Source organism: Lycorma delicatula, chromosome 13, assembly GCF_047948215.1.
Source record: "Lycorma delicatula isolate Av1 chromosome 13, ASM4794821v1, whole genome shotgun sequence".
Taxonomy (NCBI): Eukaryota; Metazoa; Arthropoda; class Insecta; order Hemiptera; family Fulgoridae; genus Lycorma; species Lycorma delicatula.
This window is the reverse complement of record NC_134467.1, coordinates 45853557-45875928: the sequence shown is the minus strand read 5'-3', so window position 1 is coordinate 45875928 and position 22372 is coordinate 45853557. Positions and strand designations below refer to the sequence as shown.

General features: G+C 30.3%; 1 protein-coding gene and 1 long non-coding RNA gene across 3 annotated transcripts in view; one reads left to right on the top strand and one right to left on the bottom strand.

The window, feature by feature from the left end:
- Window positions 1-1118: 1118 nt before the first annotated feature.
- LOC142333782 (uncharacterized) overlaps window positions 1119-22372 on the bottom strand; it is a 33685-nt gene continuing 12431 nt past the window's right edge. Inside the window, exon 2 of the long non-coding RNA XR_012758689.1 lies at window positions 1119-1264. This is a non-coding gene — a long non-coding RNA (uncharacterized LOC142333782). The remainder of the gene's footprint in view (window positions 1265-22372) is intronic.
- LOC142333780 (uncharacterized) overlaps window positions 4387-22372 on the top strand; it is a 67469-nt gene continuing 49483 nt past the window's right edge. The window contains exon 1 of one of the 2 annotated variants that reach the window (XM_075381294.1): window positions 4387-4517. The gene's annotated coding sequence lies outside the window, so the exon portion shown is untranslated. The remainder of the gene's footprint in view (window positions 4518-22372) is intronic. The other variant, XM_075381296.1, reaches the window with a different exon arrangement.

The window sequence follows — 22372 nt, the reverse complement described above, 5'->3', positions numbered from 1 at the left end:
GAGGGAAGCTTAACTCTAGATTTTTAATATCCCCCTCCATAGATTTTTGAAAAACTCAAAAAGTTTTTGAAATGCGTTTTTCTCTGAATCTATCCATTTTAAAGAAACGTTTTTCAAACAAAAAATGTAGAGGACATTCTCCTCTATAAATAATGTCTTTAAAGTTAAGCCGTATAATTTAAAATTGAAATACTAGGTGGCGCTGAAGTTGGAAAAAACGGTTTTTTTCGGTTTTTTCGCCGGAAAAAATTGTTTTTCGTCTGTATTGCATTTGGAAAAGTTGTTAATCTCAAAAAAACAGACAACTTTTATTGAAACAATTTTCTTGTACGATTTGGCATTCCAGAGTTATAGTGATACAACGGCAACGCAGCGGTCCTATTGTTACTGTAGCCGGGGAGATAGGCATTGTGCAGCGACTAGACCGGTTTCGAACACGTGCCCGATTCACAACATTTTCACACTTTCAAAATCTACAGCTCCAAAACGGTAAGTTGTACAAGAAAATTGTTTAAATAAAAAAAAGTTGTCTGTTTTTTTTTGAGATTAATGACTTTTGGAAAACGCCTAACATATGGAAAAAACATCAATCGGTAGGTAAGGATTTTCAAATAAAAATACAAATTGAATGTACTATGTGTAAAGTATTTCATACTGAACAATAAAGGCAATTTTCCTTTCTAAAATATACAGCTAATTTATTAGTCACCAAATGCAGACGCAGGTAAAAGATTTTGTTATTAACAGAAATCTAAATTTTTTTAAAACAAAAAACAGAATTTCAATAAAATATTGACACCCGAAATAATTAATAAGTAGCAACTATTAAAGCACATTTAAGTAGAAATTAAATACAAAAAAATTTAGTCTACAAAATAATCAGAAACGTCTCTTTTAGTGTATCGATACTTACTTGAAAGCAAATTATTTTTATTATGTATAAAGTAATCTATATAAATTTTATTTAATTTAAATTAAAATATATTTGATTAAACTATAAATAATCATTTGTTAAAGCCTTATAAAGTGTGCAAATGAAAAAAACGTTTAGTTCATTAAATTCCGACAATTACTGCTAACTTAACCTAACTTTGTAATTAACATACATGCAAAACACATTATTAAAAGAACTAACCTAGTTTACATGTTGAATTCTTTTCTGAATGGTCGTTTAGATTCATATAAATTATTCCTAAATATATACTGAGTTCGCCAAATACAAATAATCAAGTAAACAAAATCTGATACGGCTTTAATAACGACGCTACAGATCGTAAAGAAATATTATTTGGTGTATTTGACAACTTTAATCGTTAATAACAATAATATTAATTTAACAAATTATAGAAAGAAAAGATTAGATAATATATATATATATATATAAGTTTGGTTTATTTTCCCTACATTGCTTATTATTGGTAATAATATTATAAACAAATATAATTTTTCATCAACGTAACACATTTTGACACACGCAGTTTTTTTTTGTTGACGAATTACGGCGCGAACAAGATTGAGGACGGGAGTCGGAACATTCTAGAAATTTTGCTGCTGGTCCCATTCACGTGCACACTCCCTCACAATCATCACTACGTACAAAGTTATCACAGGAAGTAAATTTTGTTTAGAGCCATCTTTTTATTTTACTAATGTTAGTTTTTTATTTATTATTACTTCCTTATATTAATAATACAGATTACTGCATTCATTAGTTTTAATTTTCGAGTTAATAGTTTTTAATTCCTTGTACGAATTAAAGAAAGTAGATTATGATCGCGAAAAATTTCGGTTTTCAGATTTCAATGGAAATATCCGTTTTGACCATCCCTGAATCCATTTTTACTAGTTTTGGCGTGACGTTTGTACATATGTATCTCGCATAACTCAAAAACGATTAGCCTTAGATTGTTGAAATGTTGGATTTAGGACTGTTGTAATATCTAGTTGTTCACCTCCCCTTTTGATTGCAATCGACTGAACAAAACGGGCCGAAAATCCAAAAAATAATAAGCCCTCACTGAGAGCTTTTCAACGATATATCATAAGTATATATATATATATATATATATATATATATATTTCACTTATTTTATATTATGGACACGATAACTGCCGTAATTTTGCGCCAGTCACTTTCAAATTGATACATAAAATATAACTACCAAAAATCTCGATCGAGTTCGTTAATGGGAAAAATCGGACTATGGGAGTGGAAATGGGGTGGCTTTTTCGAAAAAACAAAACATCGCTATAACTTTCTTATTAAGTAAAATATTGAACTTCCGTTCAAATTCCTATAAGGGCCTAAAATATATGTAAGTAAAGTTTTTTGATATCGCCAACTATTGCTGCAACTATGGCCCAGGGGATGGAAAAAATGGGGTTTTGAAGACAAAAAAAACATACCTCCCTTAATAGGCACAATATCGAATCTGTTTAAAGTGATCGTTAATCCTCTAACATTACCTAAAGCTTTTGTCTGAAACAATTTTTGATATGACCAACCCTTACGGCAAGGACGACCAAAATATTACCGGAATTGTAAGATGGGCTAAAATTGTCGTACGCTAAACATGTGAAACTTTTTTCCCGTGCAGTTATTTTTGTATCGAGTAAATATGAAGTTTTTCTTAACTTTAAGGTGGAAATCTTTTTTATCCCATACTTAGCACAGGTGAAATCTACCTTCGCCTTCCGGTGTGCCGAAAGGGTTTTTTTTAAATATTATAACACTTTTAAACTACTTTCAATATAATTTATTGTAAACGTATTTTTTAAATGTAATCAATAATTCAAAAAAAAAAAAAATGCTTTAATTTTGCTATAAATATTTATAGCAAATATAAAAATATTTATATTTTATTTTCTTTTATAATTACATTATTTTATGTGAATTTTTTTTTGTGGTTTTCCGAGAAAAATAAATTACGATTATAAAAAAGTAATCAAGTATACTAAGTATAACCGGCCTCCGTGACGCGAGTGGTAGGGTCTTAGCCTTTCATCCGGAGATCCCGGGTTTAAATCCCGGTCAGGCATGGCATTTTCACACACGCTACAAATCATTCATCCTATCCTCTGAAAGTAATACCTAACGGTGATCCCGGAGGTTAAAAAAAAAAGAAGTAATAATAACTACGTTTCTTTCCAAACCGTTAACTGCCATCCTTATTTCATAATTAAAAAGAAAAAATAACTGGATGTTAATGTTGTCAATTGATATTAATAAATTATTTAAAATAAAATAGATTATGAATATTTGTTTTTATAATACGTGATGAAGATAAAAGTTCGTTGCCGCCCTGTCTCATCAACGTTTTGTTGCTGTACACAGTTATGTAACCGTTCCTCACTCCAATCACGTACGTTCAAGGTTAACAGAGTCTTATCGCTTTTATATATCCCTTTACTCAGTGGCAGGAAATAAAGTCAAAAATATAAAATAAAACAACTTAAAGCAACTTTAAGCTTTGTGTTCACTTTCACCGTCTGATGGTTATTTGTTTGTTTTTGAATTTCTTGTCGGGTTAAGAATTATTTTTATGTGCAAATTAAGAATGAAATATTAAAAAAAAAAAAAAAAACGTTAATTCAAAGAGCCGAACCCAGTACCTACAGTTTTTTTTAATCGGGTTAACCTTTTTCTTTTTTTTCTGTTTAGCCTCCGGTAATTACCGTTTAGATAATACTTCAGAGGATGATATGTACGAGTGTAAATGAAGTGTAGTCTTGTACAGTCTCAGGCCGACCATTTCTGAGGTCCTATTTTCTAGATGTAACCGGGTATCGAATCTGGAACTTTTAGTCTAGCAGGTAAAGTAGCTACCTCTCTAATAGCACGGAAGTCATGTTACATCTAAAAAAGATTAATACTGTTTTTTTTTTTAATTCCTGATTTGATATTTAAAAAATATAATAACACTTAATAACAAAATTGTATTGTACTATTGAACTTGATTATTATTGAACTTGATTACGTATATAAAATGATATTACATGCAATTAAATAATAAGTAAAAATCTCGTTATAACCCCTTTGTGTACGGTTGGCTGTGTTGTAGTATATGTCCATTTATAGTTTTAAGTGAAAATTTATTCTCTTTAATATTTTATCTAATTATAAGCCGGGCGAGATCGATAGTAAATTTTAAAAACAATTTAATATTAGAGGACGTGTAACCGATGGTCTAATTTAAAAAAAATATTGACGGTGAAAGAAACAGTTTGCGAACCGAATTTTAGATGTAATAATTTTTCATTATAATTTTGAAAACAAGTGGTTGTGTCTTTCGATGACGTCGATTCCGTAGTGGTTTGGGGAGGGGGGGAAGATGAGTGTAACTAAAGAAATTCACCGAGATGTTTTGTCTTGTAGTTAGTTATTGGCGGGAATTATCGGTAGATAGATGACTGAATATGCTGTACTGTTAATGCCTCGAGTAACCGCTGTTAACCTAACCTATCCACTTGTAACGTGATCCAATTTACATCTTTTTACTGAAATATTTCTTATTAAGGTGAGTTGTATTTATTTTTTTTTTAATACTATTACAATTTTTGAAACAATAATTGGCAGTTGTTTTATTCTGTGTATGTGTTATTCAAATTATTTATTAGATTAAAAATGTTAGAACCCAATTTACTCTCGTCTATTTTTACAAAATAAATGTAATAATAAATAAATAAATTTCTTGTATTTATCTCTTAATAATTTATTCAATAGTTCTAAGTAGCGGCTAAGCAATATCGAAAAATAAACAAGTTATATGTTTTTAAGAGTATTTCGTGAGTGATATATTAGATGTATTTCGTGTTAAATATATTAAGTTTTAAGTCGGGTAACGAGAATGAAGCTAATCAAGAAAATAATTCGCATCTGTATCGTTATCAAAAATATACTGATTTACTGAATTTCCTAGGTTCGACACCTAAATAGCTTACCGTTTGTTCACCGATCTCAATTAATATCGTTAATTATTCAAATAAATGAATAATACTCGAGAATAACACAAAAATTTGAAGAAACTATTTTTTGATAGGAAAGAAAGTAACAAATAATCGTTTTAATAAATTTGTAAAAATATTTTTAGAAATTTATCGGCGTAGTTTTTATTTAACATATATATATTTAATAATATAAGTAAGAAAGGAAAAAACATCGGTAGTGAGTTTGTAGAAGGCAACCAATATTTTATAATATGAGTTCGACACCCGATAAAGACTCGGTATAATCGTGTATCATCTTAATAATTATGCGTACATATTATTTAAAGCAGAAATTATTCGTAAACAGTACAACGAGATATATACAACAAATAGTTCATTACAGATTTTTATATTTAACATTTCCCGTGTTTACTTTATATTTTTTAAGCTAAATTAAAAAAAATCACAACATTGTTGAAAATGTATAGTCGATCGTTCTTTTAGAGGAAAACTATTTTTAAGAAAGATATAACGACCCTCCTTAGATCGATCGGTTGATAAATTAAGCGACTGATCTACCGATAATCCTAGCTTCGAATCTCGGCATCGTTTGGCATTCCTTATCGGTTACAGTTCATCTAATTCTTTACGTACAATTATAAACGACGCAAAATAAAGAAATTACAAAAAATACTATGTTTATTTGGCTGATCAAAGGAGCACTGAAATTAAAAAAAAAATTGAAGTAACAAAATTTAACGATGTACTCGTATTTTCGAAATAAAATTCTATACGCGTAATTTTTTATTACTACAAACGACGTTGTGACTTTTCTTCTCGTCGGGAAAAATCTTTGGATCAGAGGTTAAATTTTACGTAAATTTTTCATTTACAGTTACCGTTTTTTTTTTTATAATTCCAACGAGAAATTTTTTAAAGCTTTTTCACGAACGGAAAGGCATTAAAAAGTGTCGAAAACCTTAACGGTCAATTTTTTTATTACAAAGTTTTTGTAAAAATGCACTTTGAGTGAGAAAATTGAAAAAATACAAACACGTTTAAGTAGCCCACCGCATACAGCGAGAGAGATTGACGGAGGGGGAGAGTGAGAGAGAGAGGGGTCGAGTGAGAGACAGAGCGGGTAGTGTGAGAGAGCAAGGTTGATGGAGAGAAATTGAGAGAGGGTTTGGTAGGGGGATCAATGATGGAGAGGAAGCGAGACAGAGGGTCTCTCTCTCGCTCTCTCTTACTTCTCTTCTCTTGTAATACTATTCTTAATACGGAGTGGTATATAATCGCAGCTCTAACATTGTGACTACAACAGGTGCCATGTTGCCAATTAACCTGTTTTTTCCTTCCCCCCCGGCCCTTTGGCAGCCAAGATCGGCATCAGCTAATTTACTGCGTTGCGTTTGAGTTATTCAACACATAGAATACATCTTCCAAGCTAACCAGTAAGGAAGATGAATGAAAAAAATAATTTTTAATATTTTCGTAAAATTTTTATTATTTATTTTTTTTTAAATTTAATAATGAATCATATTATTATTTTACTATTATTTATATTTATATATTAAAAAAAAAAAAAAAAAATTGTGTTAAATTCTTTGTGTTTGACAATAAGGTCAATGAACTTATTTGATATTTATCGTTTATGTATTAGTGTTAAAAACTTAAAAATCATACTTGATAACTTTTTTGTTTATTTTAATTTTTTTTTATGTTATAATACAATTAGTAAAATAATCACTGATTTTATACATCCGACTCTTGGTTAACCGGACTTACATATTTTATTTATCCGTAAAATTTACATAAACTATTGCTTGTTTAAGTACTCGAATTATCAGAGACCCTTATGTCAAGCCTCTTTTTGCCCTTTTCCATGACTTTTTTCATTCATAAAAACTATAATTTTTTAATTTATAAAGAAAAAATCATTAACAAACTTTTGTTAATGATTTTATAACTTATAAAGAAAAGTTTATACTGGATTTACTCGTAAAAATAATACGCATTTTTCATGCAATTAAAATGTTTAATTTGTAACTCGCTAGTTCGATTTTTTTTTACGAAACTGTTGATCATTTTATGAAAAAAAATGATTACGATAACTTTTGTTATTAATTTTGTAAAAGTGCTTTTAAGAAAGAAATAATTATATCGGTGGAATAACTATCTGATATAGACTTAATTACTATACATTCCACACAAACTGGAGTCTGTGTATAATACATCGTTTCTTGAAGAAAGAGTCCATTAATTTCTCGCATTCTTTCTTGCGATTGTGATAAATATAAACCGTCTCTGGTATAGGAGGTACCAATAAGAATTGCTTTCTCGGATAGTAATGATGCTCGGTATATACAGCCTTCGTTGAGGTGAAAGAAGTGAAGGTGTCATTTGTACGACTGAACATCATTTCCGTTTCAGTAGGTTAGCACCTTGTTACGCGACAACATATGTTAGCTAAGTAAAGTATCTAACGGGAAACGGTTTCTTCCTAATTCTTCTTAGAGAATTTGCTAGTCGTAACTCGATTACAAACTGTTTTCGGACGTATGTTTGTACGAACCCTTCTTCTTAATTTCAAGCTCTAAAATCGGTTCCCAAATTATTTTTCTTTCCTCCTAAATGTACACAAGATGATTTAGGAGGATATATATATATATATATATATATAATTACACAAATAAAAATATAAAATAAAAATACGCAAATATAAAATGTATAGTTTACATTTTATAAAATTATCTTTTTAAAAACATCATTTATGATAAAAAAATTTCTTCACTAAAAGTCTTAATACAGTTTGTAAATTCGATGCCACAATGAACTTCAACGTTTAAAAAATTTAGACGGGATTACTCTCCTGTTACAGTGAGAAATATAATTTTTGTACTAATGAAATAATTTCATAGAATCGATACACATACATAAAAAAATATGTCAGAGATTCGAATTAAATTTGATTTGGCTATATTTATTCTTTACAATATTTAACAGAACTACGATTAGACATAAATATCGTGGAGGTTGGAAATTGAAAGGGTCCTTGAGAAGTTAGATCCGATAATGAAATTATTAGTATAGTGCATCTTCAGGAATTAAATGATCTTTATACCCTTCAAAATTTGCGCGAGTACACGCACCCACTGAGAGAATGAGAGAGAAAGTGTGTGTGTGTGTTAGGGAATTTTTGCGCTGTCTGGGACCGAGTGAGGTTCAAGAGACGGGGTGATGATAGTGATTGTGATGTTTTATTACTTTCCAAGAGCGACTCTTATTTTGATAATCGTATTCTCTAAATAAGTATATAATTTCGTACCAAATTCATACGGTATTTTGTATTTCACTTTTATTCGTTTCTGGAATATTAAATTTCGTATTTTAAAATGTTTGAAATTTACGGTGATAAAGTATAACTTTAAAGTTGTATTTACGAGAATAAAGAGTAAAAACAAAAATAATAGTAATATAAAACATTATGGCAAAAGATACCAGACTGCAGGTAGTACAGGTAGACAGAAAGTTCTGGGTTCAAATTCCGGTCAGAATTGGCTTTTTTATATGTTTTATTAAAATTTAAAATAAAAGTAAGTGTACTGTATATCGGTCTATTTCCGATACAAATAAATAAATAGAAAAATGTATTAGGTATTAATATGTGTTAGGAATAGCATTAATAAAGTTAATGTGAAGCGACTATCAACGGTCGATAGCCGCAATCCTGTGGAGATAACACCGCCCTTCCTCCGACAGACTAATCGCTAAACGTTAAACACTTCACTAAACACATGCCTTACACGCTGCAATATAAATCATATTTTGATAAATAATTAAACAAATCAATAACGTACATTATATTAAATTAAATTAAAAATTCCAACAGCGACGGAGATTCGAACCCTGGACCTTCTGGATGACGCAAGATTCCATCTAGGAGATCGGTGGGCAAACGGTTTAGTTGATGTTTGTTGAAGTATTAAATAACATTATATTTTCTGTTCTTATAAACATAAAAGGATTATATAAATGTAGGAATGTACGTTGCTTATAGCGTCTAACGCAACATTTTATCTGGACGTCTCTTACTTTTATTATTACAACCTTAAATATAATCGAGTTAATTAAAAGTTTTATATATTCATTTTTTTTACCCTTTAATGTTCTATTTCATTTTATAAATAAGTTTATAACATTATATCGTATAAAAAACTGGTTGATATAGTTGTTAGCATGTTTGCTTCTAAATCTCCCCGTCTCAGGTTTGATTCTGGGCAAAAATTTGGCTTTATTTTAATATCTCATTAATTTCTACCGCATATTCTTCGCTCTTTAAAATACACGTGTAGGCATTACGAGGTCGAATTGTAAATAAAACTGGAAAAATTTTATCTGTTATTATGTTATATTATAATCTTTTTTTTTTTTTTTTGTAAATTACTTTACAAAACGGATAAACTCTATCGTACGTAATATTTAAAAAAAAAAAAATTAAAATTAAGAGAGGTGAATTATTATTTTAAATAAAATGTATTAAATATAAAATAGTCGACAAATCTTGATTTAATTTAATTATTTCGAACGTCTATATAAGAAATAGAGGGATGTTAACTTTGTTACTCGACAGAAATACACAAACGTACGCACACATGTACGCAAGTTTACATCGCATGATACTGTACTGTCTGACGGTAGCCACCTGAGTTGTTCATCGCCCCTTGCTACCTCACACCATCATTGTATAGACACAGATTGACAGATGTTATTACTAGATGAGTCATCCTAAAAAAATTAAATAAAAAAATAATTACCTCTGAAATTCCTCTTAGCAAATGTCTTCTGTCAGCGTATGAGCGACACAATTTTATAATTTGTTGTTTTATTTTATCATTGCCTATCCAACGTTTTTCTATTAAAGCATTTATTACTATAAAGAATTTACTTATTACATTTATTTTATTTATATTTATTTATTTTTTTTTTTTTTTTATTCAACACTTCGCTTTTATTATAATCTGAATTTTTTTTAATTTTAAATCCTGCATAAATTATGTATTTTAAATGCATTTAAAACATATCAATTTAACTTTTTTTTTTTTTTTTTATAGCAAACTTTATTCTCTTCTCAAATATAAATATATTTAAAGATATTTTTTATTTCTGTCTACACTCTTTTTTTATTTTATTTCTATTTTAATCTATCTTTTGATACTTTCCTTTACTTTAAATATATCTTATCCTTTCAGTAGTATTTTTTAAGCTTATATAACTTGAAAGGTTTTCTTTAAATTTTTTTTTCATTTATTTCAAAAGATTTTTTTCATATTTATTTCTGGTACACTTAATGATAAAAAAATAAATATACAGATTGATTCAGGAATAAAGAGGAAATAATTTGGAACCTAATTCTAGAGCTTGAAATAAATATAAAAGTTCACACAAACATATGTCCGAAATCGTTTATTATCGAGTTTTGAACTTTTTAAAGTGATATAAGGGAATAAACCTGATGATTTCCTATGTTTTTTGACCTGAAAAATCGAATAAAACAGGTCCCAGAACTCTACCTTTCTTAATTTTCATGATATCCAGCGTAAAATAAAAAAACGTTTGGTGATAAAATACATAACCCACCAGGTTGGTCTAGTGGTTGACGCGTCTTCCCAAATCAGCTGATTTGGAAATCGAGAGTTACAGCGTTCAAGTCCTAGTAAAGCCAGTTATTTTTACACGGATTTGAATATTAAATCGTGGAACCGGTGTTCTTTGGTGGTTGGGTTTCAATTAACCACACATCTCAGGAACGGTCGAACTGAGAATGTACAAGACTACACTTCATTCACACTCATACATATCATCCTCTGAAGTATTATCTAAACGGTAGTTACCGGAGGCTAAACAGGAAAAAGAAAAGGTGATAAAATACATATTTTTTAAAGTTTGAATTACAATAACTTTGTTAAATTACTAATAAATTCGTAAATTTTACTATAAAAACTTATAGAGAATTTTATTTTAAGAAAATTAATATAATAAAATCAATTAACAAAAAAAAAAAAAAACTATTAACTTTTAGCACTTTAAAAACAAAACATTAGCGAAAATTTATTATTTGCTCCACCATTTATTATTTGTTAAACATAATATGATGATTTTACTTGAAAAGACCTGTACGCTTAAATAATACTAATTTTAGGTTAAATCTTAATTATAATTATTGAGAAACAATTGTTTACTCTATCTTCAGAAGTAGAAAATCTTTATATCGATAGTTTTTGAATTTATAGTAATTCAAATATGACGTCCTTAAAAAAAATGGAAAAATCGTGAATTTTCCTATTTTCACGTTTCTAATTTTCAAACGAATGATGGTAACCAAATTCGGTCGAATCCAATTTGGGTAAAAATAATTGCAGTTTCAACCGATATCTTCAATTCTATAATGCGATTTTTATTAACGGAGATACATATGTTAAAACCCAAGCGCCATGTTTCATGACGATCACTGTAATGTTACAAGTCATGTAAAATACTGACGAGTCTAAACAAATTAACTATACGCGGCACGCACTTATTCACAATTAAACTGGCAACAAGATTCTTAATGTATTTGTATTTTATATATAAACGGCATAGATGAAGTCCTACGCAAGAACTATCGCATGAAAATAAACAAGGACAAAACAAAAGTAATGAAATGTAGTAGAAATAACAAATATGGACCACTGAATGTGAACATTTTTTTTTTTTTTGTCTTCAGTCATTTGACTGGTTTGATGCAGCTCTCCAAGATTCCCTATCTAGTGCTAGTCGTTTCATTTCAGTATACCCTCTACATCCTACATCCCCAACAATTTGTTTTACATACTCCAAACGTGGCCTGCCTACACAATTTTTCCCTTCTACCTGTCCTTCCAATATTAAAGCGACTATTCCATGATGCCTTAGTATGTGGCCTATAAGTCTGTCTCTTCTTTTAACTATATTTTTCCAAATGCTTCTTTCTTCATCTATTTGCCGCAATACCTCTTCATTTGTCACTTTATCCACCCGTCTGATTTTTAACATTCTCCTATAGCACCGCATTTCAAAAGCTTCTAATCTTTTCTTCTCAGATACTCCGATCGTCCAAGTTTCACTTCCATATAAAGCGACACTCCAAACATACACTTTCAAAAATCTTTTCCTGAGATTTAAATTAATATTTGATGTAAACAAATTATATTTCTTACTGAAGGCTCGTTTAGCTTGTGCTATTCAACATTTTATATCGCTCCTGCTTCGTCCATCATTAGTAATTTTACTTCCCAAATAACAAAATTCTTCTACCTCCATAATCTTTTCTCCTCCTATTTTCACATTCAGCGGTCCATCTTTGTTATTTCTACTACATTTCATTACTTTTGTTTTGTTCTTGTTTATTTTCATGCGATAGTTCTTGCGTAGGACTTCATCTATGCCGTTCATTGTTTCTTCTAAATCCTTTTTACTCTCGGCTAGAATTACTATATCATCGGCAAATCGTAGCATCTTTATCTTTTCACCTTGTACTGTTACTCCGAATCTAAATGTGAAAATAGGAGGAGAAAAGATTGTGGAGGTAGAAGAATTTTGTTTTTTAGGAAGTAGAATTAGTAAAGATGGAATTAAAACATACAACTTAAATTAAAATATTTATCAATTTATTTAAACATAATATTTTTTGTTTATTTAATTCGATGATTCTAACTAGAGTGCGCGCGCATACAATATATTATTCGCGCGGCGGTCACATTAGATAATTTTTTATACTCCTTGTAATATTAAATACTTGTAATATATATTAACTCGAAACGATTGCGATCCCATACAAGTTTTCACTTCGGCCGTGCGGTGTGAAGCACACATTTGTTTTTTTTTTTTTTTGTTAAAAATAACAATTTTTAGGCGAGAATTAAGGGAAAAAAATATTTTTTTTACCTACGCTCGCTGACATCGACAAATTAACAATAATGTTTTCAATATTTAAATAATAAATAATTGTCAGAATTACTGAATTTATTATTTAAATACTCAAAACATTACCGTGTTAATTAGGCAACGTTATCGAGCGAAGCGAGCGTAGGTTAAGTTTGATTAAATTATATTTATAAAATAAATAACTGTAAATGGTTATATTGAGTGAATTCCTAACATGTTCAAACTTGATTAGGGAGGAAAATATTTATTTTTCATTTTAAAATTATTTTTATGCCCAAAATCAAGGAAATACAGGTGATTCAGGAGGATAGAGCAATACTTTGACAACTCATTCTAGAGGCTAAAAACGTTCATATAAACATAGACCCGAAAACGCTTCGTTAGCGAGTTATACAGAGTGAAAGATTTCGCCCGAGTTTCAGTTCCACCAGGTAAATTAAGGCTTTCTGAAATCCTGGGAAGGTCAATTAAGGGGCAAGTTCAATTGTTTCTTATAGTTTTTGAGCTGGGAAATCGAACAAATAGGTCCCAGAACTGTATCTCTTTTAGTTTCTAAGATATCTCGTGTAAAACGCCAAAAATAGGGTCAAAAAACACATTATTTTACGTTTGACTACAATAACGTTGTTAAATTGGCAATAAATCGTACATTTTTTAAACGTAAATTGTAGAGAATTTAATTACAAGAAGATTCACGTAAATAATAATGTCAACAAAAAAGAAATAAAATTTTAAACATGTCGACTTTTATTAACAACAAAACCGACGAAAACTTAGAAGAAAATGTTACAAAAAAGAAAACAGATGTATCTAGTAGGTACAATAATTTTAGACCTACGGAAAACAAGTTGGGAACACTGATTTTTTTTCATCACAATTTGTTTAAATACTACTCATTGTTGTAGGTTAATTGTTGGTAACGTGTTAAATAACATTTCACTGTTCAATCGTATTTGAAGTATTACGTCGAATTCTTATCGTAAAAATTTCAGAAAACCGTTAACAAGTGTAATTTATTATGCAGGTTCTAATATTAACAAACAGAAAATTGGATTCTGTACAGCACACATTTTTATGTTTATTTAAAGTGCAAAATTTATTTCGTGTATTATTGTTTACAGGTTCACGATTGATTATTGTCAGTTTATTATATTTTTTAACGATTTGGATCGATTAACAGCAAATGAAAAATTACAAGGCAGATTGGGAATCAAACCCAGTAACTTACAGATTAAAATCAAACAGGAATGGTAGTGATAAACGTAACATGATTTTTTTTATCTTCAGTCATTTGACTGGTTTGATGCAGCTCTCCAAGATTACCTATATAGTGCTAGTCGTTTCATTTCGGTATACCCACTACAGCCTACATCCGTAACAATTTGTTTTACATATTCCAAGCGTGGCCTGCCTGCACAGTTTTTTCCTTCTACCTGTCCCTCCAATATTAAAGCGATTATTCCAGGACGCTTTAATATGTGGCCTATAAGTCTGTCTCTTCTTTTAACTATATTTTTCCAAACTTTTCTTTTTTCATCTATTTGCCGCAACACTTCTTCATTTATCTCTTTATCCACCCGTCTGATTTTTAACATTCTCCTATAGCACCGCATTAAAAAAAAAAAAGCTTCTAATATTTTCTTTTCGGGTACTCCGATCGTTCAAGTTTCTCTTCCATAGAAAGCTACGATCAAAACGTCTACTTTCAAAAATCTTATCCTGACGTTTAAATTAATTTTTGATGTACGCAAATTATATTTCTGACTGAAAGCTCGTTTCGCCTGCGCTATTCGGCATTTTATATCGCTCCTGCTTCGTCCATCTTTAGTAATTCTACTTCCCAAATAACAAAATTCTTCTACCTCCATAATCTTTTCTCCTCCTATTTTTACATTCAGCGGTCCATCTTCGTTATTTCTACTACATTTCATTACTTTCGTTTTGTTCTTGTTTATTTTCATGCCGTAGTACTTGCGTAGGACTTCATCCGTGCCGTGATAATATTTGCAGATAAAAATGTTTATTATTATATTATAATTTATTTTTTTATATTTTATTTATATTATTATAATTTTTTATTTTATATTTGTAGATAAAAATATTAACACGAGATAATGAAAGAGTTACAAAACGCGAATTCAGTCGATATTAATTTTAGAATCGATAACAAGAACTTTGAACCGATTGCCGTTAATCGATCGCCTCCACAGAAATACATTTTTCCCCCTGATCGGCTTAGATCAGGGGTCGGCAACCTGCCGACCTATTGCTCGCGAGCCACATGCGCCACATGGTGCTCTATGGATGTGAAGCTGCGGCTATTTAGTTCCATACGCAAATATTATTTATTTTATAAAAAAAATAAACATTTAAAAATCGTTCTGAATCGATTAACGAGGATTAGGCACCGATTCTATCACTTTTCCACTTGTACTCGCTTTTCACCGCACCCCTCCCTCGTGACACGCGTCGTCACTGTCGTCAGTCCGTCTGAAGCTCTCGAATGACGCCGTCGTCGGTTGTTTCTATGTAGGTTTTAATTCGCTTTCGACGCAAGACAATTTGGCGCCTTCAACAGCGCTTTGGCTGTGACGTATAGTTTGTTGTTTCAAGTAAAAGAGTTAGAAGCGAATTATCTTCTCAAAGTTATGTATGTACATATAATAATAATAAAACAACCGAAGTAAAGATAGGTAACATAATAAGTATTATATTTTTAAAATACATATTACACATATTTTTTTCCAAATAAGATACCTAACTACTTTTTTGAAGTCTATAAGAATTGTTAAAAAAGAAAAAAAGTACTACTGTTGGATTATTTAATTAATCACCTATTTTATTATTTATATATTTTATAACTTTTATTATTTAAAAATTAGAGGTAAAATAATAATTATAAGTGTAAGTACCTATAAATTGTTATTTAATAAACCTATTTTCGAAAAACTTTTGTGGCTCTTTAAAAACTTTGAAATTTTGTAAATTGTAATTTTTGACTCTTCTGACTCAAAAGGTTGCCGACCCCTGGTTTAGATGCTTATCTACAAAATATAAAGACCGATAACATAATTTTAATACGAATTTGAATATTCATGAATTTCTTAGTATCGTGTAACTATATGGATTACACGATTAAATTACACGTAAACAAATCTACACTATTCAAAACAGTCTCGTTGGCGTAATGCACTCGACCAGCCGCATGAAAGTAATACTACTACACTTTTAAACAAATATATAAATGAATTTGAATTTAAAAATACATCGTACAATCGTTCGGCAGGAAAAAATACTTATACCGCATTCTTTTCAAAATTAACCGTTGCAAACATTAATTTTCGTATTACACCGGTATATTTTCTAAAAAAGTTCCCGACCGTTTTAACGTCCAAATAATAAATAGTAATCTAATAAAAGAAACAGATGAACGGGTGAAGCGCAATATATATTTTAAATTACCGCATCGAAAGACAAAAATAATCTACACTAATAACAATAAATTTAACATATTATTATAACGAATAACATACGACAAAATTAATTAATAATAGACTACTTAACATTAAAAAATCTACATATGTTTAAGTGAATGCTAAGGCAGTATAAATTCATAATTGTATTTATTGTTGTCTTATGGTAGTTATAATGATTTTTTTTTTATTTCTCCAAAATGTATTTTATTATATACAATTTCAATGTAAACTTAAATAATTTTACGTTCTGGTGCTGTGCATTTTTTTTTACTTGATTTTTCAATTTAAATTTTTATGTTTTTTATTTCTATCTATCATGTTAGAAAAATCCTGTATATTTATTTAGATAATTATTGTATTTTTCATTAATTCTTTTTTTAATAATTCTGTTACAATAATATGAACTCGCGGGTAGCGCTCAAGGTTTCTTTTGGTATCTGCGTCAAGGATAAATATGTCGAATAAAATTGTATATGTAATTGTCAATCGACAATAAACAAATATTAAAGCGAATAATGTCAAAATTCTTAGCGATTTTCAGTTTGTAAGGAGTAATTTAAAACGACTGTGTAATAAAATTTAAACTAGTATAATAAACAACATGGATATTTTCCAAATTACCTGCGGCTTGAAAAATTAAGATGCGATCGCTTTTCGTCTTGAAAATGGATTTAATTCACGGTGAACTACAAGACATTTAAATTCCGAGTTTGTAATCGCGATAGAAGTTTGAAGTCGCGTAGTCGACGTACTATGGACATCTATAGCGGCTCGAATGTTGAATTCAAAATTTAAAGCGGAACAGAGAGAAGAACAACGTTTCAATCTGTATCGGTTTGTAATTATGATTACTGAAAATATTAGTGCGGTGTTATCAGCAGACATGCGAGGACCTCGTGTAAAATTATTTATGAAGTATATAAACACGTAGTTGCAAAAATGTTCTATCGTAATTGAATTTACCTTTTGGTTCTTTTTGTATCGATAAATGTAAATATCATCCGTTTTATTTAGTTTTGCGTTAGGTTTTATTTACTTTAAAAAATATGTAGATGCGGTTTTAATTTTTTTCTATTTTTTTCGCTTGCAGTGAAACCCTTAAATATTACACCGTATTGTAATACAAACCTTGTAAATTTTCGTCTTCCAAGTAAAAGTTTACATTCTGTATACTATTACATAACGTTTAGCGAAATAAGTACGTTTTCTGATAAAACGTCTGCTATCCCGGAAGCGATTCGTAGATTTCGTTCGTTCAACTACATTATTGCAAATTATTCTTGGAAATATACCGATCTCATTTCTTTTGGGTGTATTATCCTTCCCCTTCGTAAACTAAACGCATCAAGACTTTCTTATATTCAACAAACTGTAATTATACGCGCTGTACTTTTTAAATTTCAGTTTTATCACGTTCTCGATTGTTACACGACTGCACAAAAATGACTGTAATGTATTTAGGGTGTATGTTTGTACGTATGTATGTTCCATCTTTGCAGCTCAACGGCCGAACCGATTTAGATGTACGCCTGCACGTTGGAATCCTTTCGTTACCGGGAGTGTCATAGGCCAATGATTCCCATACTGTGCGCCGCGGCCTCTTCACAGCGGCGCCGCGAAATATTTTAAAAGTTTCATAATTAATTGAACGAAGACATTTATAATTATTGATTAATTTTAATGAAAAAAAAAATAAAATAATGAAGTACACGAGTTTTTTTATTTTTCTCTTACATACGAGTAGTCATACTTAGGGTAAACCGCCATGGGAAAACTTTTAATTGATAAAGGACTCCGCGGCTCGGAAAATTTTGGGAACCACTGTCATAGGCTTTCTCTTTCTCTCTCTCTCTATATATATATATATATATATATATATATATAAATTTTATAAATATGTATGTAATAGTGGAGATCTGCCGGTTGAAGTACAAACTTTAATGAAGTGAATTAATGAACTGTGAATTTGTGAGCCTCTATCGCTGTGTGAACCGGGTTTGAACTGAATGATTCAAGGAAATCGTACGAATAATAGAATTACATTTACGTTAAATAAAATTACTAACAGACTAATATTAAATAGATTAAATTAATAATAACGGGCTTCCCATGGGGGACTGTGGGTAAGACTAGAGTGGTGAGGTGATCCAGAAACCTCGTGCGAGGCTAGACCGATCATCACCAACAATTGGTAATACACGGGGTGCCCCTAAAGTGCTATTTGGGGGGTGCAATGGGATGTTCTTATAATATTTCTGCAAAAAATCGTCCGATTTTCAAAATCGCTACTTGTTAGTAGGTTGAAGGCTAACTTTTGCGTTTTATCATATACATTCTCGATCTAACAAATAACAGTTATTCAGAAATATTATATCTTCGTAACCGATCTTCCGATTTTCAAAATTTAAACGGGGTGTTTACTAGTATAGAAAATCATGATGGAACCAAAGCTGCACAAAAAAAAAAACAACGTTTGTCAGCAGTTTCTTTTCGGCAGTCGTGTTTTTTTATTTTTAATATTTATGTCTTGTTTATCTTATAATTTGTTTTTGTAATTTATATTTTGTAGACGTAATCTATATGATGTATTATTGTCTCCCGATCGGAATGAAGGTTTATTTATAATAATTAGTTTTATAATGTGAAATTTGCCGGTTCAAATTCTACCTGCTGCGAGAGGTTAAAATTTGTAAACCGAATCGATAACTCTCCAACCGACTCGTGAAGGATACATTGATGTTGGTAGTTTAAGGAGATCAGGCGTGTTGCTGCTGAAAGTAGTTCCTTGTATACCGTTGACTATCAAATTAGCCTGAATTAACTTTTCAATTTTACCGCGCTCGCTCGCTTGTTTTTATTATTCCTCGAGAACACCCGGTCGGTGTTTTTGTGTTCTCAAGTGTTTCATTATAAATAAAGTATTAGTTTTTAAACCGCAAAATAAAACCGGAAAATTTTCAATAATATTTTGGGTAGTTTTGCCGGGTTATCTTAAAATCTAAGAAAGTTTTGTCTGTTATATTCTGTAACCAAACGGTAGAAGGTGACACGATTTAGAACTTTTTTTACTTCTTAAAAAAAAAGCATACGTATTCTCTAAAATAATATTTCATACCGCGGGTACTAGAAGAGTAACACGTGATTTTCCCGTTCGCTACTCGTCGAGCCGAAAACAGAATCAAACACCGATACACCGAGAGAGAGTTATGATACGAACTTATATATTACGACTGCACAAAAAAGTATAAGATTTGTAAGAAAAAAACTTCATTCGCGAACCAAGTTTTATTTTGGAGGGTTAAAACCCGCATTAAAAAAGGCTTTCGTACTTTTAACGCGATTTTTCAGTCTTTATTTATTTATTGTTATTATTGTTCTACAATTTGTATAACCGACGAGTTAATCGTTAAACAAATATTTTGTTTAAAGCGGGATAACGCCGTTCGAAGTGTAAGAACATTTGTTTTTACAATGACAATTTTTTAGATTTCTCTGAGAAGAAACCGGTTAAACCCTTGTTTCAAGTTAAACAAATTTTTGTACAAAATTAATTTTCTTAATTTACGTCCTTTGAAATCTTTTTTAAATTTATTTTCGATGTAGTATACGAAAGAAGTTTCGGATCGGTTCAAAATTTCCAGAAAAATATATGCTATTCCATTTTTTCAAATTATTTTCGTACAAATAAAGAAAATCGATCGAAGGCGATAGGCTATAAATAGAAAAGTATTTATTCCAAGCGATATACTGTTTGTTTAAAGAATAAATAAATTTGCTTGTTGCGCACAATGAGGCGTCATGTTTCTTCTTTTTTTGAAGTTAAAATCACCTTTAGGTTTACTAATGTTATAGATGTAATTACTGCGTATATTTTTGTGCGGTAAAATTTTAATTTATATCTCGGTGTTAAAATATAATTTTTGAAAATGATCAAAATTGTGATTCTAAAAAAACCGTTTATTTTTATTTTTTTGTAAATATGCATATTTGTTAACCTCTTTTGCTATAACGTTGGTTTTTTTTCATTAATATTCTCTGTTTAATATCTGACACGTTAGGCTGGTATCAGAAAGTTTTTTGTGTGAAACGTTTGTGCCGTAAGTAATTTTTAAAAGCGTACGTTAAATGAAATGTTTTATTTTGAAAAGCGAAATTGCAAGTCCTCACTGTTACCTATTTTCTTAGTTATTTGATGTACACGATTCAACTCGACTTACTTATTATTTCGTTTCTCAAGCGGTGATGAATTAGAAAATATATTACGGTCTATATTATGGTTTATATATGGTTTATGGTTTATATATTATGGTTTCAGGAAAAGTATAGGGACAAGGGAAGCAATTTTAGGCCTCAGATTAATAGTAGAAGGAAGATTAAAGAAAAACAAACCAACATACTTGGCGTTTATAGACCTAGAAAAGGCTTTCGATAACGTAGACTGGAATAAAATGTTCAGCATTTTAAAAAAATTAGGGTTCAAATACAGAGATAGAAGAACAATTGCTAACATGTACAGGAACCAAACAGCAACAGTAACAATTGAAGAACATAAAAAAGAAGCCCTAATAAGAAAGGGAGTCCGACAAGGATGTTCCCTATCTCCGTTACTTTTTAATCTTTACATGGAACTAGCAGTTAATGATGTTAAAGAACAATTTAGATTCGGAGTAACAGTACAAGGTGAAAAGATAAAGATGCTACGATTTGCTGATGATATAGTAATTCTAGCCGAGAGTAAAAAGGATTTAGAAGAAACAATGAACGGCATAGATGAAGTCCTACGCAAGAACTATCTCATGAAAATAAACAAGAAGAAAACAAAAGTAATGAAATGTAGTAGAAATAACAAAGATGGACCGCTGAATGTGAAAATAGGAGGAGAAAAGATTATGGAGGTAGAAGATTTTGTTATTTGGGAAGTAAAATTACTAAAGATGGACGAAGCAGGAGCGATATAAAATGCCGAATAGCACAAGCTAAACTAGCCTTCAGTAAGAAATATAATTTGTTTACATCAAAAATTAATTTAAATGTCAGGAAAAGATTTTTGAAAGTGTATGTTTGGAGTGTCGCTTTATATGGAAGTGAAACTTGGACGATCGGAGTATCTGAGAAGAAAAGATTAGAAGCTTTTGAAATGAGGTGCTATAGGAGAATGTTAAAAATCAGATGGGTGGATAAAGTGACAAATGAAGAGGTATTGCGGCAAATAGATGAAGAAAGAAGCATTTGGAAAAATATAGTTAAAAGAAGAGACAGACTTATAGGCCACATACTAAGGCATCCTGGAATAGTCGCTTTAATATTAGAAGGACAGGTAGAAGGAAAAAATTGTGTAGGCAGGCCACGTTTGGAGTATGTAAAACAAATTGTTGGGGATGTAGGATGTAGAGGGTATACTGAAATGAAACGACTAGCACTAGATAGGGAATCTTGCAGAGCTGCATCAAACCAGTCAAATGACTGAAGACAAAAAAAAAAAAAATTACGGTCTACCTTGACCGGGCAGTGGAGTTTATTGTTAAAATACTTTGGATCCGACCGATTTTAGAACTTGGTTGACAGATTTCAGTTAATTTTTTTACGCGGGAAAAATTACGTTAACTTTTTGCGTATTAAAACAAAATCATAAATCGTATTTATGATTTTGTTTTTGGCCTTGTAGATAATTAAACATGCATATAGGCAAAACACGTGGGTCAAATCAAACGGTAAACAATGAAGGTCAGAATTAGAAGATTTTTGAATCCTATATATCCTCCTTAGCGATTTATTGATTTTGCAGCCGACTTTTCTTTTGTTATTGTGTCGAGGAAGGTTAGTTTCGTATTACGATAATTTTTTTCGTAAATCGAATATTATATAAACGATAAATTAATTAATTTAATTTATATTTAAGCTTTCCAGCTCTCGTATCGAGTGAATTTACACATGGATATTGTGAATCTTGAAAATGTTGAGAGCGTGCTATCTTTAAAAGATGCCTAAACCAAATTTAATCGCAA